The sequence below is a fragment of the Oncorhynchus keta genome, chromosome 3, assembly GCF_023373465.1.
Source record: "Oncorhynchus keta strain PuntledgeMale-10-30-2019 chromosome 3, Oket_V2, whole genome shotgun sequence".
Lineage (NCBI taxonomy): Eukaryota > Metazoa > Chordata > Actinopteri > Salmoniformes > Salmonidae > Oncorhynchus > Oncorhynchus keta.
Window position 1 is genome coordinate 33,645,274 of NC_068423.1, and position 13,113 is coordinate 33,658,386.

At 43.9% G+C, this 13,113-nt stretch overlaps 1 protein-coding gene and 1 long non-coding RNA gene across 2 annotated transcripts in view; one reads left to right on the top strand and one right to left on the bottom strand.

The window, feature by feature from the left end:
- lyst (lysosomal trafficking regulator) overlaps positions 1-13,113 on the bottom strand; it is a 282,509-nt gene that overhangs the window by 77,115 nt on the left and 192,281 nt on the right.
- LOC127915933 (uncharacterized) lies at positions 11,237-12,541 on the top strand. The gene is made up of 3 exons (XR_008092996.1): positions 11,237-11,344; positions 12,010-12,464; positions 12,500-12,541. It is a non-coding gene; the product is annotated as an uncharacterized LOC127915933 (long non-coding RNA).

Sequence of the window (13,113 nt, forward strand, 5' to 3'; positions counted from 1 at the left end):
AAAATGTGACACAGCGGTTGCATTAAGAACCAGTGTATCTTTAATTATATGTAGAACATGTATCTTTAGTCAAAGTTTATGATGAGTATTTCTGTTATCTGGCGTAGCTTTCTATAATTCCTCCGGATATTTTGGAGGCATTTCTGAAACTGGCGTCAAAGTAAACCGAGATTTGTGGATATAAATATGCATATTATCGAACAAAACATGAATGTATTGTGTAACATGTCATATGAGTGTCATCTGATGAAGATTTTCAAAAGGTTAGTGATTCATTTTCATCTCTAATCCTGCTTTTGTGACTATCTTTGGCTGGAAAAAATGGCTGCGTTTCCACTTTGATTTGGTGGTGGTCTAACATAAGTAAATATATGTTGTGTTTTTGCTGTAAAACATTTTAAAAATAGGACATGATGGGTAGATGAACAAGATATCTTTCATTTGAGGTATTGGACATGTTAATGTGTGAAAGTTAAATATTTCTAAAGAATATTTTGGAATTCCCTGCGCCACCTTTTCAGCTGAATGGAGAGGGGGGGAGGAGTTCCCCTCGGGAAAAAATTAATAATCGGTGGACATCTAGTCCCGATAACATCTCAGACCGGTCACGATAACATCTCAGACCGGTCACGATGACATCTCAGACTGGTCACGATGACATCTCAGTCTGGTCAAGATGACATCTCAGACCGCTCACGATAACATCTCAGTCCGGTCACGATAACATCTCAGACCGGTCACGATGACATCTCAGACTGGTCACGATAACATCTCAGACTGGTCACGATGACATCTCAGACCGGTCACGATAACATCTCAGTCTGGTCAAGATGACATCTCAGACTGGTCACGATGACATCTCAGTCTGGTCAAGATGACATCTCAGACTGGTCACGATGACATCTCAGACTGGTCACGATGACATCTCAGACTGGTCACGATGACATCTCAGACTGGTCACGATGACATCTCAGACTGGTCACGATGACATCTCAGTCTGGTCACGATGACATCTCAGACTGGTCACGATGACATCTCAGTCTGGTCACGATGACATCTCAGTCTGGTCACGATGACATCTCAGTCTGGTCACGATGACATCTCAGTCTGGTCAAGATGACATCTCAGTCTGGTCAAGATGACATCTCAGTCTGGTCACGACAACATCTCAGTCTGGTCATAATACCTACACCGGTCACGACTTCTACTGAAACCATTTCACTAAACATCTCAGACTGGTCATAATACCTGGTCACTGAAACCATTTCATAAACATCTCAGACTGGTCATAATACCTCACGACTTCAACTGAAACCATTTCACTAAACATCTCAGACTGGTCGACTTCTACTGAAACCATTTCACTAAAAATCTCAGACTGGTCATAATACCTACACCGAACACGACTTCAACTGAAACCATTTCACTAAACATCTCAGACTGGTCATAATGACATCTCAGTCTGGTCAAGATAAACATCTCAGACTGGTCATAATGACATCTCAGACTTCTACTGAAACCATTTCACTAAACATCTCAGACTGGTCACCGATGACATCTCAAACCATTTCACTAAACATCTCAGACTGGTCATAATACCTACATCTCAGACTGGTCACTGAAACCATTTCACTAAACATCTCAGACTGGTCATAATACCTACACCGTCACGACTTCTACTGAAACCATTTCACTAAACATCTCAGACTGGTACCTACACCGAACACGACTTCAACTGAAACCATTTCATAAACATCTCAGACTGGTCATAATACCTCGAACGACTGAAACCATTTCATCTCAGACCGTCACGATGACATCTCAGACCGGTCACGATGACATCCCAGTCTGGTCAAGATGACATCTCAGTCTGGTCAGATGACATCTCAGTCCGGTCACGATGACATCTCAGTCCGGTCACGATGACATCTCAGTCTGGTCAAGATGACATCTCAGTCGGTGATAACATCTCGATAACATCTCAGACCGGTCAGATGACATCTCAGACTGGTCCGATAACATCTCAGACCGGTCGATAACATCTCAGACTGGTCAAGATGACATCTCAGTCTGGTCAAGATGACATCTCAGTCTGGTCACGATGACATCTCAGACTGGTCAAGATAACATCTCAGTCCGGTCACGATGACATCTCAGACCGGTCACGATGACATCTCAGTCTGGTCACGATGACATCTCAGTCTGGTCACGATGACATCTCAGTCTGGTCACGATGACATCTCAGACTGGTGATGACATCTCAGACCGGTCACGACATCTCAGTCTGTCACGATAACATCTCAGTCTGGTCAAGATGACATCTCAGTCTGGTCAAGATAACATCTCAGTCTGGTCACGATAACATCTCAGTCTGGTCAAGATGACATCTCAGTCCGGTCAAGATGACATCTCAGTCTGGTCACGATGACATCTCAGACTGGTCAAGATGACATCTCAGTCTGGTCAAGATGACATCTCAGTCTGGGTGACATCTCAGTCTGGTCACGATGACATCTCAGTCTGGTCACGATAACATCTCGGTCACGATGACATCTCAGTCTGGTCACGATAACATCTCAGTCTGGTCAAGATGACATCTCAGTCTGGTCAAGATGACATCTCAGTCTGGTCAAGATGACATCTCAGTCTGGTCACGATGACATCTGTCCGGTCACGATGACATCTCAGTCTGGTCACGATGACATCTCAGTCTGGTCAAGATGACATCTCAGTCTGGTCAAGATGACATCTCAGTCTGGTCAAGATGACATCTCAGTCCGGTCACGATAACATCTCAGACCGGTCACGATAACATCTCAGACCGGTCACGATGACATCTCAGACTGGTCACGATGACATCTCAGACTGGTCACGATGACATCTCAGACCGGTCACGATAACATCTCAGACCGGTCACGATGACATCTCAGACTGGTCACGATGACATCTCAGTCTGGTCACGATGACATCTCAGACCGGTCACGATAACATCTCAGACTGGTCACGATGACATCTCAGTCTGGTCACGATAACATCTCAGACTGGTCACGATGACATCTCAGACCGGTCACGATAACATCTCAGTCTGGTCAAGATGACATCTCAGACTGGTCACGATGACATCTCAGTCTGGTCAAGATGACATCTCAGACCGGTCACGATAACATCTCAGACTGGTCACGATGACATCTCAGACCGGTCACGATGACATCTCAGACCGGTCACGATGACATCTCAGACCGGTCACGATGACATCTCAGTCTGGTCACGATGACATCTCAGACTGGTCACGATGACATCTCAGACTGGTCACGATGACATCTCAGTCTGGTCACGATGACATCTCAGACCGGTCACGATGACATCTCAGTCTGGTCACGATGACATCTCAGACTGGTCACGATAACATCTCAGACTGGTCACGATGACATCTCAGACCGGTCACGATGACATCTCAGTCTGGTCAAGATGACATCTCAGTCTGGTCAAGATGACATCTCAGACTGGTCACGATGACATCTCAGTCTGGTCACGATGACATCTCAGTCTGGTCACGATGACATCTCAGACTGGTCACGATAACATCTCAGTCCGGTCACGATGACATCTCAGACTGGTCACGATAACATCTCAGACTGGTCACGATGACATCTCAGACTGGTCACGATAACATCTCAGACTGGTCAAGATGACATCTCAGACTGGTCACGATGACATCTCAGACCGGTCACGATGACATCTCAGTCTGGTCAAGATGACATCTCAGTCCGGTCACGATGACATCTCAGTCTGGTCACGATGACATCTCAGACCGGTCAAGATGACATCTCAGACCGGTCACGATAACATCTCAGACCGGTCACGATAACATCTCAGACCGGTCACGATAACATCTCAGACCGGTCCCGATAACATCTCAGACCGGTCCCGATAACATCTCAGACTGGTCACGATAACATCTGTCTGGTCAAGATGACATCTCAGTCTGGTCACGATAACATCTCAGACCGGTCACGATAACATCTCAGTCTGGTCACGATGACATCTCAGTCCGGTCACGATGACATCTCAGTCTGGTCACGATGACATCTCAGTCTGGTCACGATGACATCTCAGTCTGGTCACGATGACATCTCAGTCTGGTCACGATAACATCTGTCTGGTCAAGATGACATCTCAGTCTGGTCACGATAACATCTCAGTCTGGTCACGATAACATCTGTCTGGTCAAGATGACATCTCAGTCCGGTCACGATGACATCTGTCTGGTCACGATGACATCTCAGACTGGTCACGATAACATCTGTCTGGTCAAGATGACATCTCAGTCTGGTCACGATGACATCTCAGTCTGGTCACGATAACATCTGTCTGGTCACGATAACATCTCAGTCTGGTCACGATAACATCTCAGTCTGGTCACGATAACATCTCAGTCTGGTCACGATAACATCTGTCTGGTCAAGATGACATCTCAGTCCGGTCACGATGACATCTGTCTGGTCACGATGACATCTCAGTCTGGTCACGATGACATCTGTCTGGTCACGATAACATCTGTCCGGTCACGATGACATCTCAGTCTGGTCACGATGACATCTCAGTCTGGTCAAGATGACATCTCAGTCTGGTCAAGATGACATCTCAGTCCGGTCACGATAACATCTCAGACCGGTCACGATAACATCTCAGACCGGTCACGATGACATCTCAGTCCGGTCACGATGACATCTCAGACTGGTCACGATGACATCTCAGACCGGTCACGATAACATCTCAGTCTGGTCAAGATGACATCTCAGTCCGGTCACGATGACATCTCAGACTGGTCACGATGACATCTCAGACCGGTCACGATAACATCTCAGTCCGGTCACGATGACATCTCAGTTTGGTCACGATGACATCTCTGTCTGGTCACGATAACATCTGTCTGGTCAAGATGACATCTCAGTCCGGTCACGATGACATCTGTCTGGTCAAGATGACATCTCAGACCGGTCACGATGACATCTCAGTTTGGTCACGATGACATCTCAGTCTGGTCACGATGACATCTCAGACCGGTCACGATGACATCTCAGACCGGTCACGATGACATCTCAGACCGGTCACGATGACATCTCAGACCGGTCACGATGACATCTCAGACTGGTCACGATGACATCTCAGACTGGTCACGATGACATCTCAGACCGGTCACGATGACATCTCAGACCGGTCACGATGACATCTCAGACCGGTCACGATAACATCTCAGACTGGTCACGATGACATCTCAGTCTGGTCACGATGACATCTCAGACCGGTCACGATGACATCTCAGACCGGTCACGATAACATCTCAGACTGGTCACGATGACATCTCAGACCGGTCACGATGACATCTCAGTCTGGTCACGATAACATCTCAGACCGGTCACGATGACATCTCAGACCGGTCACGATGACATCTCAGACCGGTCACGATGACATCTCAGACCGGTCACGATGACATCTCAGACCGGTCACGATAACATCTCAGTCTGGTCACGATAACATCTCAGTCCGGTCACGATAACATCTCAGTTTGGTCAAGATAACATCTCAGACTGGTCACGATGACATCTCAGACTGGTCACGATGACATCTCAGTCCGGTCACGATGACATCTCAGACTGGTCACGATGACATCTCAGACCGGTCACGATGACATCTCAGACTGGTCACGATGACATCTCAGACTGGTCACGATGACATCTCAGTCTGGTCACGATGACATCTCAGACCGGTCACGATGACATCTCAGTCCGGTCACGATGACATCTCAGTCCGGTCACGATGACATCTCAGACTGGTCACGATGACATCTCAGACCGGTCACGATGACATCTCAGTCTGGTCACGATGACATCTCAGTCTGGTCACGATGACATCTCAGACCGGTCACGATGACATCTCAGACCGGTCACGATGACATCTCAGACCGGTCACGATAACATCTCAGTTTGGTCAAGATAACATCTGACTGGTCACGATAACATTCAGTCCGGTCAAAACCATTTTACTAAACATCTCAGACTGGTCATACAGTTGAAGTCGTACGTTTACAGGTTGGAGTCATTAAAACTAGTTTACATACACTTAGGTTGGAGTCATTAACACTAGTTTACATACACTTAGGTTGGAGTCATTAAAACTAGTTTACATACACTTAGGTTGGAGTCATTACAACTCGTTTTTCAACCACTCCACAAATTTCTTGTTAACAAACTATAGTTTTGGCAAGTCAGTTAGGACATCTACTTTGCGCATGACACAAGTCATTTTTCAGATTATTTCACTTATAATTCACTGTATCACAATTCCAGTGGGTCAGAAGTTTACATACACTAAGTTGACTGGGCCTCTAAACAGCTTGGAAAATTCCAGAAGATGATGTCATGGCTTTAGAAGCTTCTGATAGGCTAATTGACATAATTTGAGTCAATTGGAGGTGTACCTGTGGATGTATTTCAAGGCCTACCTTCAAACTCAGTGCCTCATTGCTTGACGACATTTGAAAATCAAAAGAAATCAGTAAAGACCTCAGAAAAAAATTGTAGACCTCCACAAGTCTGGTTCGTCCTTGGGAGCAGCCGTCATACCGCTCAGGAACGAGACGCGTTCTGTCTCCTAGAGATGAATGTACTTTGGTGTGAAAAGTGCAAATCAATCCAAGAACAACAGCAAAGGACCTTGAATATGCTGGAGGAAACAGGTACAAAAGTATCTATATCCACAGTAAAATGAGTCCTATATCGACATAACCTGAAAGGCCGCTCAGCAAGAAAGAAGCCACTGCTCCAAAATCGCCATAAAAAAGCCAGACACGGTTTGCAACTGCACATGGGGACAAAGATCTTACTTTTTGGAGAAATATCCTCTGGTTTGATGAAACAAAAATAGAATGGTTTGGCCATAATGACCATTGTTATGTTTGGAGGAAAAAGGGGTGGATTGCAAGCCGAAGAACACCATCCCAACCGTGAAGCACGGGGGTGGCAGCATCATGTTATGAAGGTGCTTTGCTGCAGGAGGGACTGGTGCACTTCACAAAATAGATGGCATCATGAGGCAGGAAAAGTATGTGGATATATTGAAGCAACATCTCAAGACATCAGTCAGGAAGTTAAAGCTTGGTCACAAATGGGTCTTCCAAATGGACAATGACCCCAAGCATACTTCCAAAGTTATGGCAAAATGGCTTAAGGACAACAAAGTCAAGCTATTGGAGTGGCCATCACAAAGCCCTGACCTCAATCCTATAGAATATTTGTGGGCAGAACTGAAAAAGTGTGTGCAAGCAAGGATCCTACAAACCCGACTCAGTTACACCAGCTCTGTCAGGAGGAATGAGCCAAAATTCACCAACTTATTGTGGGAAGCTTGTGGAAGGCTACCTGAAACGTTTGACCCAAGTTAAACAATTTAAAGGCAATTCTGCCAAATACTAATTGAGTGCATGTGAACTTCTGACCCCCTGGGAATGTGATGAAAGAAATAAAAGCTGAAATAAATCATTCTCTCTACTATTATTCTGACATTTCACATTCTTATAATAAAATGGTGATCTAACTGACCTAAGACAGGGCATTTTTACTAGGATTAAATTTCAGGAATTGTGAAAAACTGAGTTTAAATGTATTTGGCTAAGATTTATGTAAACTTCCGACTTCAACTGTAACTATTACACTAAACATCTCAGACTGGTCATAATACCTACACCGAACACGACTTCAACTGAAACCATTTCACTAAACATCTCAGACTGGTCATAATACCTACACCGAACACGACTTCAACTGAAACCATTTCACTAAACATCTCAGACTGGTCATAATACCTACACCGAACACGACTTCAACTGAAACCATTTCACTAAACATCTCAGACTGGTCATAATACCTACACCGAACACGACTTCTACTGAAACCATTTCACTAAACATCTCAGACTGGTCATAATACCTACACCGAACACGACTTCAACTGAAACCATTTCACTAAACATCTCAGACTGGTCATAATACCTACACCGAACACGACTTCAACTGAAACCATTTCACTAAACATCTCAGACTGGTCATAATACCTACACCGAACACGACTTCTACTGAAACCATTTCACTAAACATCTCAGACTGGTCATAATACCTACACCGAACACGACTTCAACTGAAACCATTTCACTAAACATCTCAGACTGGTCATAATATCACCGAACACGACTTCACTGAAACCATTTCACTCAAACATCTCAGACTGGTCACTAAACATCTCAGACTAATACCACCGAACATCTCAGACTTCAACTGAAACCATTTCACTAAACATCTCAGACTGGTCATAATACCTACACCGAACACGACTTCTACTGAAACCATTTCACTAAACATCTCAGACTGGTCATAACACCTACACCGTCAAGATGACATTCAACTGAAACCATTTCACTAAACATCTCAGACTGGTCATAATACCTACACCGAACACGACTTCTACTGAAACCATTTCACTAAACATCTCAGACTGGTCATAATACCTACACCGAACACGACTTCTACTGAAACCATTTCACTAAACATCTCAGACTGGTCATAATACCTACACCGAACACGACTTCCACTGAAACCATTTCACTAAACATCTCAGACTGGTCATAATACCTACACCGAACACGACTTCAACTGAAACCATTTCACTAAACATCTCAGACTGGTCATAATACCTACACCGAACACGACTTCAACTGAAACCATTTCACTAAACATCTCAGACTGGTCATAATACCTACACCGAACACGACTTCAACTGAAACCATTTCACTAAACATCTCAGACTGGTCATAATACCTACACCGAACACGACTTCTACTGAAACCATTTCACTAAACATCTCAGACTGGTCATAATACCTACACCGAACACGACTTCTACTGAAACCATTTCACTAAACATCTCAGACTGGTCATAATACCTACACCGAACACGACTTCTACTGAAACCATTTCACTAAACATCTCAGACTGGTCATAATACCTACACCGAACACGACTTCAACTGAAACCATTTCACTAAACATCTCAGACTGGTCATAATACCTACACCGAACACGACTTCAACTGAAACCATTTCACTAAACATCTCAGACTGGTCACGATGACATCTCAGACCGGTCACGATGACATCTCAGTCTGGTCACGATGACATCTCAGTCTGGTCACGATGACATCTCAGACCGGTCAAGATGACATCTCAGTCTGGTCACGATGACATCTCAGACCGGTCACGATAACATCTCAGACTGGTCACGATGACATCTCAGTCTGGTCACGATGACATCTCAGACTGGTCACGATGACATCTCAGTCGGTCACGATGACATCTCAGTCCGGTCACGATGACATCTCAGTCCGGTCACGATGACATCTCAGTCGGTCACGATGACATCTCAGACTGGTCACGATGACATCTCAGTCTGGTCACGATGACATCTCAGACCGGTCACGATGACATCTCAGACCGGTCACGATGACATCTCAGACCGGTCACGATGACATCTCAGTCTGGTCACGATGACATCTCAGACTGGTCACGATAACATCTCAGACCGGTCACGATAACATCTCAGACCGGTCACGATGACATCTCAGTCTGGTCACGATGACATCTCAGACTGGTCACGATGACATCTCAGACTGGTCACGATGACATCTCAGACTGGTCACGATGACATCTCAGTCTGGTCACGATGACATCTCAGACTGGTCAAGATGACATCTCAGTCTGGTCAAGATAACATCTCAGTCTGGTCAAGATGACATCTCAGTCTGGTCACGATGACATCTCAGTCTGGTCACGATGACATCTCAGTCTGGTCACGATGACATCTCAGTCTGGTCACGATGACATCTCAGACCGGTCACGATGACATCTCAGTCTGGTCAAGATAACATCTCAGTCTGGTCAAGATGACATCTCAGTCTGGTCAAGATGACATCTCAGTCTGGTCACGATGACATCTCAGTCTGGTCACGATGACATCTCAGTCTGGTCACGATGACATCTCAGTCTGGTCACGATGACATCTCAGACTGGTCAAGATGACATCTCAGACTGGTCACGATGACATCTCAGTCTGGTCACGATGACATCTCAGACTGGTCACGATGACATCTCAGTCCGGTCACGATGACATCTCAGTCCGGTCACGATGACATCTCAGTCTGGTCACGATGACATCTCAGTCCGGTCACGATGACATCTCAGACTGGTCACGATGACATCTCAGTCTGGTCACGATGACATCTCAGTCTGGTCAAGATGACATCTCACGTCTGGTCAAGATGACATCTCAGTCTGGTCAAGATGACATCTCAGTCTGGTCAAGATGACATCTCAGTCTGGTCAAGATGACATCTCAGTCTGGTCAAGATGACATCTCAGTCTGGTCAAGATGACATCTCAGTCTGGTCAAGATGACATCTCAGTCTGGTCAAGATGACATCTCAGTCTGGTCAAGATGACATCTCAGTCTGGTCACGATGACATCTCAGTCTGGTCACGATGACATCTCAGTCTGGTCACGATGACATCTCAGTCCGGTCACGATGACATCTCAGACCGGTCACGATGACATCTCAGACTGGTCACGATGACATCTCAGACTGGTCACGATGACATCTCAGACTGGTCACGATGACATCTCAGACTGGTCACGATGACATCTAAGACTGGTCACGATGACATCTCAGTCTGGTCAAGATGACATCTCAGTCTGGTCACGATGACATCTCAGTCTGGTCACGATGACATCTCAGTCTGGTCACGATGACATCTCAGACTGGTCACGATGACATCTCAGTCTGGTCACGATGACATCTCAGTCTGGTCAAGATGACATCTCAGTTTGGTCAAGATGACATCTCAGTCTGGTCACGATGACATCTCAGACCGTTCACGATAACATCTCAGTTTGGTCAAGATAACATCTGAATGGTCACGATAACATTCAGTCCGGTCATAACCATTTTACTAAACATCTCAGACTGGTCATACAGTTGAAGTCGTACGTTTACAGGTTGGCGTCATTAAAACTAGTTTACAGACACTTAGGTTGGAGTCATTAACACTAGTTTACAAACACTTAGGTTGGAGTCATTAAAACTAGTTTACAGACACTTAGGTTGGAGTCATTAACACTAGTTTACAGACACTTAGGTTGGAGTCATTAACACTAGTTTACATACACTTAGGTTGGAGTCATTAACACTAGTTTACATACACTTAGGTTGGAGTCATTAACACTAGTTTACATACACTTAGGTTGGAGTCATTAAAACTAGTTTACATACACTTAGGTTGGAGTCATTAAAACTAGTTTACAGACACTTAGGTTGGAGTCATTAACACTAGTTTACATACACTTAGGTTGGAGTCATTAACACTAGTTTACATACACTTAGGTTGGAGTCATTAACACTAGTTTACAGACACTTAGGTTGGAGTCATTAACACTAGTTTACATACACTTAGGTTGGAGTCATTAACACTAGTTTACAGACACTTAGGTTGGAGTCATTAGAACTAGTTTACAGACACTTAGGTTGGAGTCATTAACACTAGTTTACAGACACTTAGGTTGGAGTCATTAACACTAGTTTACATACACTTAGGTTGGAGTCATTAACACTAGTTTACATACACTTAGGTTGGAGTCATTAAAACTAGTTTACATACACTTAGGTTGGAGTCATTAACACTAGTTTACAGACACTTAGGTTGGAGTCATTAACACTAGTTTACAGACACTTAGGTTGGAGTCATTAACACTAGTTTACAGACACTTAGGTTGGAGTCATTAGAACTAGTTTACAGACACTTAGGTTGGAGTCATTAACACTAGTTTACAGACACTTAGGTTGGAGTCATTAACACTAGTTTACATACACTTAGGTTGGAGTCATTAAAACTAGTTTACATACACTTAGGTTGGAGTCATTAACACTAGTTTACATACACTTAGGTTGGAGTCATTAACACTAGTTTACATACACTTAGGTTGGAGTCATTAACACTAGTTTACATACACTTAGGTTGGAGTCATTAACACTAGTTTACATACACTTAGGTTGGAGTCATTAACACTAGTTTACATACACTTAGGTTGGAGTCATTAACACTAGTTTACATACACTTAGGTTGGAGTCATTAAAACTAGTTTACATACACTTAGGTTGGAGTCATTAAAACTAGTTTACATACACTTAGGTTGGAGTCATTAACACTAGTTTACATACACTTAGGTTGGAGTCATTAAAACTAGTTTACAGACACTTAGGTTGGAGTCATTAAAACTAGTTTACAGACACTTAGGTTGGAGTCATTAAAACTAGTTTACATACACTTAGGTTGGAGTCATTAAAACTAGTTTACATACACTTAGGTTGGAGTCATTAACACTAGTTTACATACACTTAGGTTGGAGTCATTAAAACTAGTTTACATACACTTAGGTTGGAGTCATTAACACTAGTTTACATACACTTAGGTTGGAGTCATTAACACTAGTTTACATACACTTAGGTTGGAGTCATTAAAACTAGTTTACATACACTTAGGTTGGTATGTGGTCCTGTAGCTCAGTTGGTAGAGCATGGCGCTTGTAACGCCAGGGTAGTGGGTTCGATCCCCGGGACCACCCATACATAGAATGTATGCACACATGACTGTAAGTCGCTTTGGATAAAAGCGTCTGCTAAATGGCATATATTATTGGAGTCATTAACACTAGTTTACATACACTTAGGTTGGAGTCATTAACACTAGTTTACATACACTTAGGTTGGAGTCATTACAACTCGTTTTTCAACCACTCCACAAATTTCTTGTTAACAAACTATAGTTTTGGCAGTTAGGGTCAGTTAGGACATCTACTTTGCGCATGACACAAGTCATTTTTCAGATTATTTCACTTATAATTCACTGTATCACAATTCCAGTGGGTCAGAAGTTTACATACACTAAGTTGACTGGGCCTCTAAACAGCTTGGAAAATTCCAGAAGATGATGTCATGGCTTTAGAAGCTTCTGAT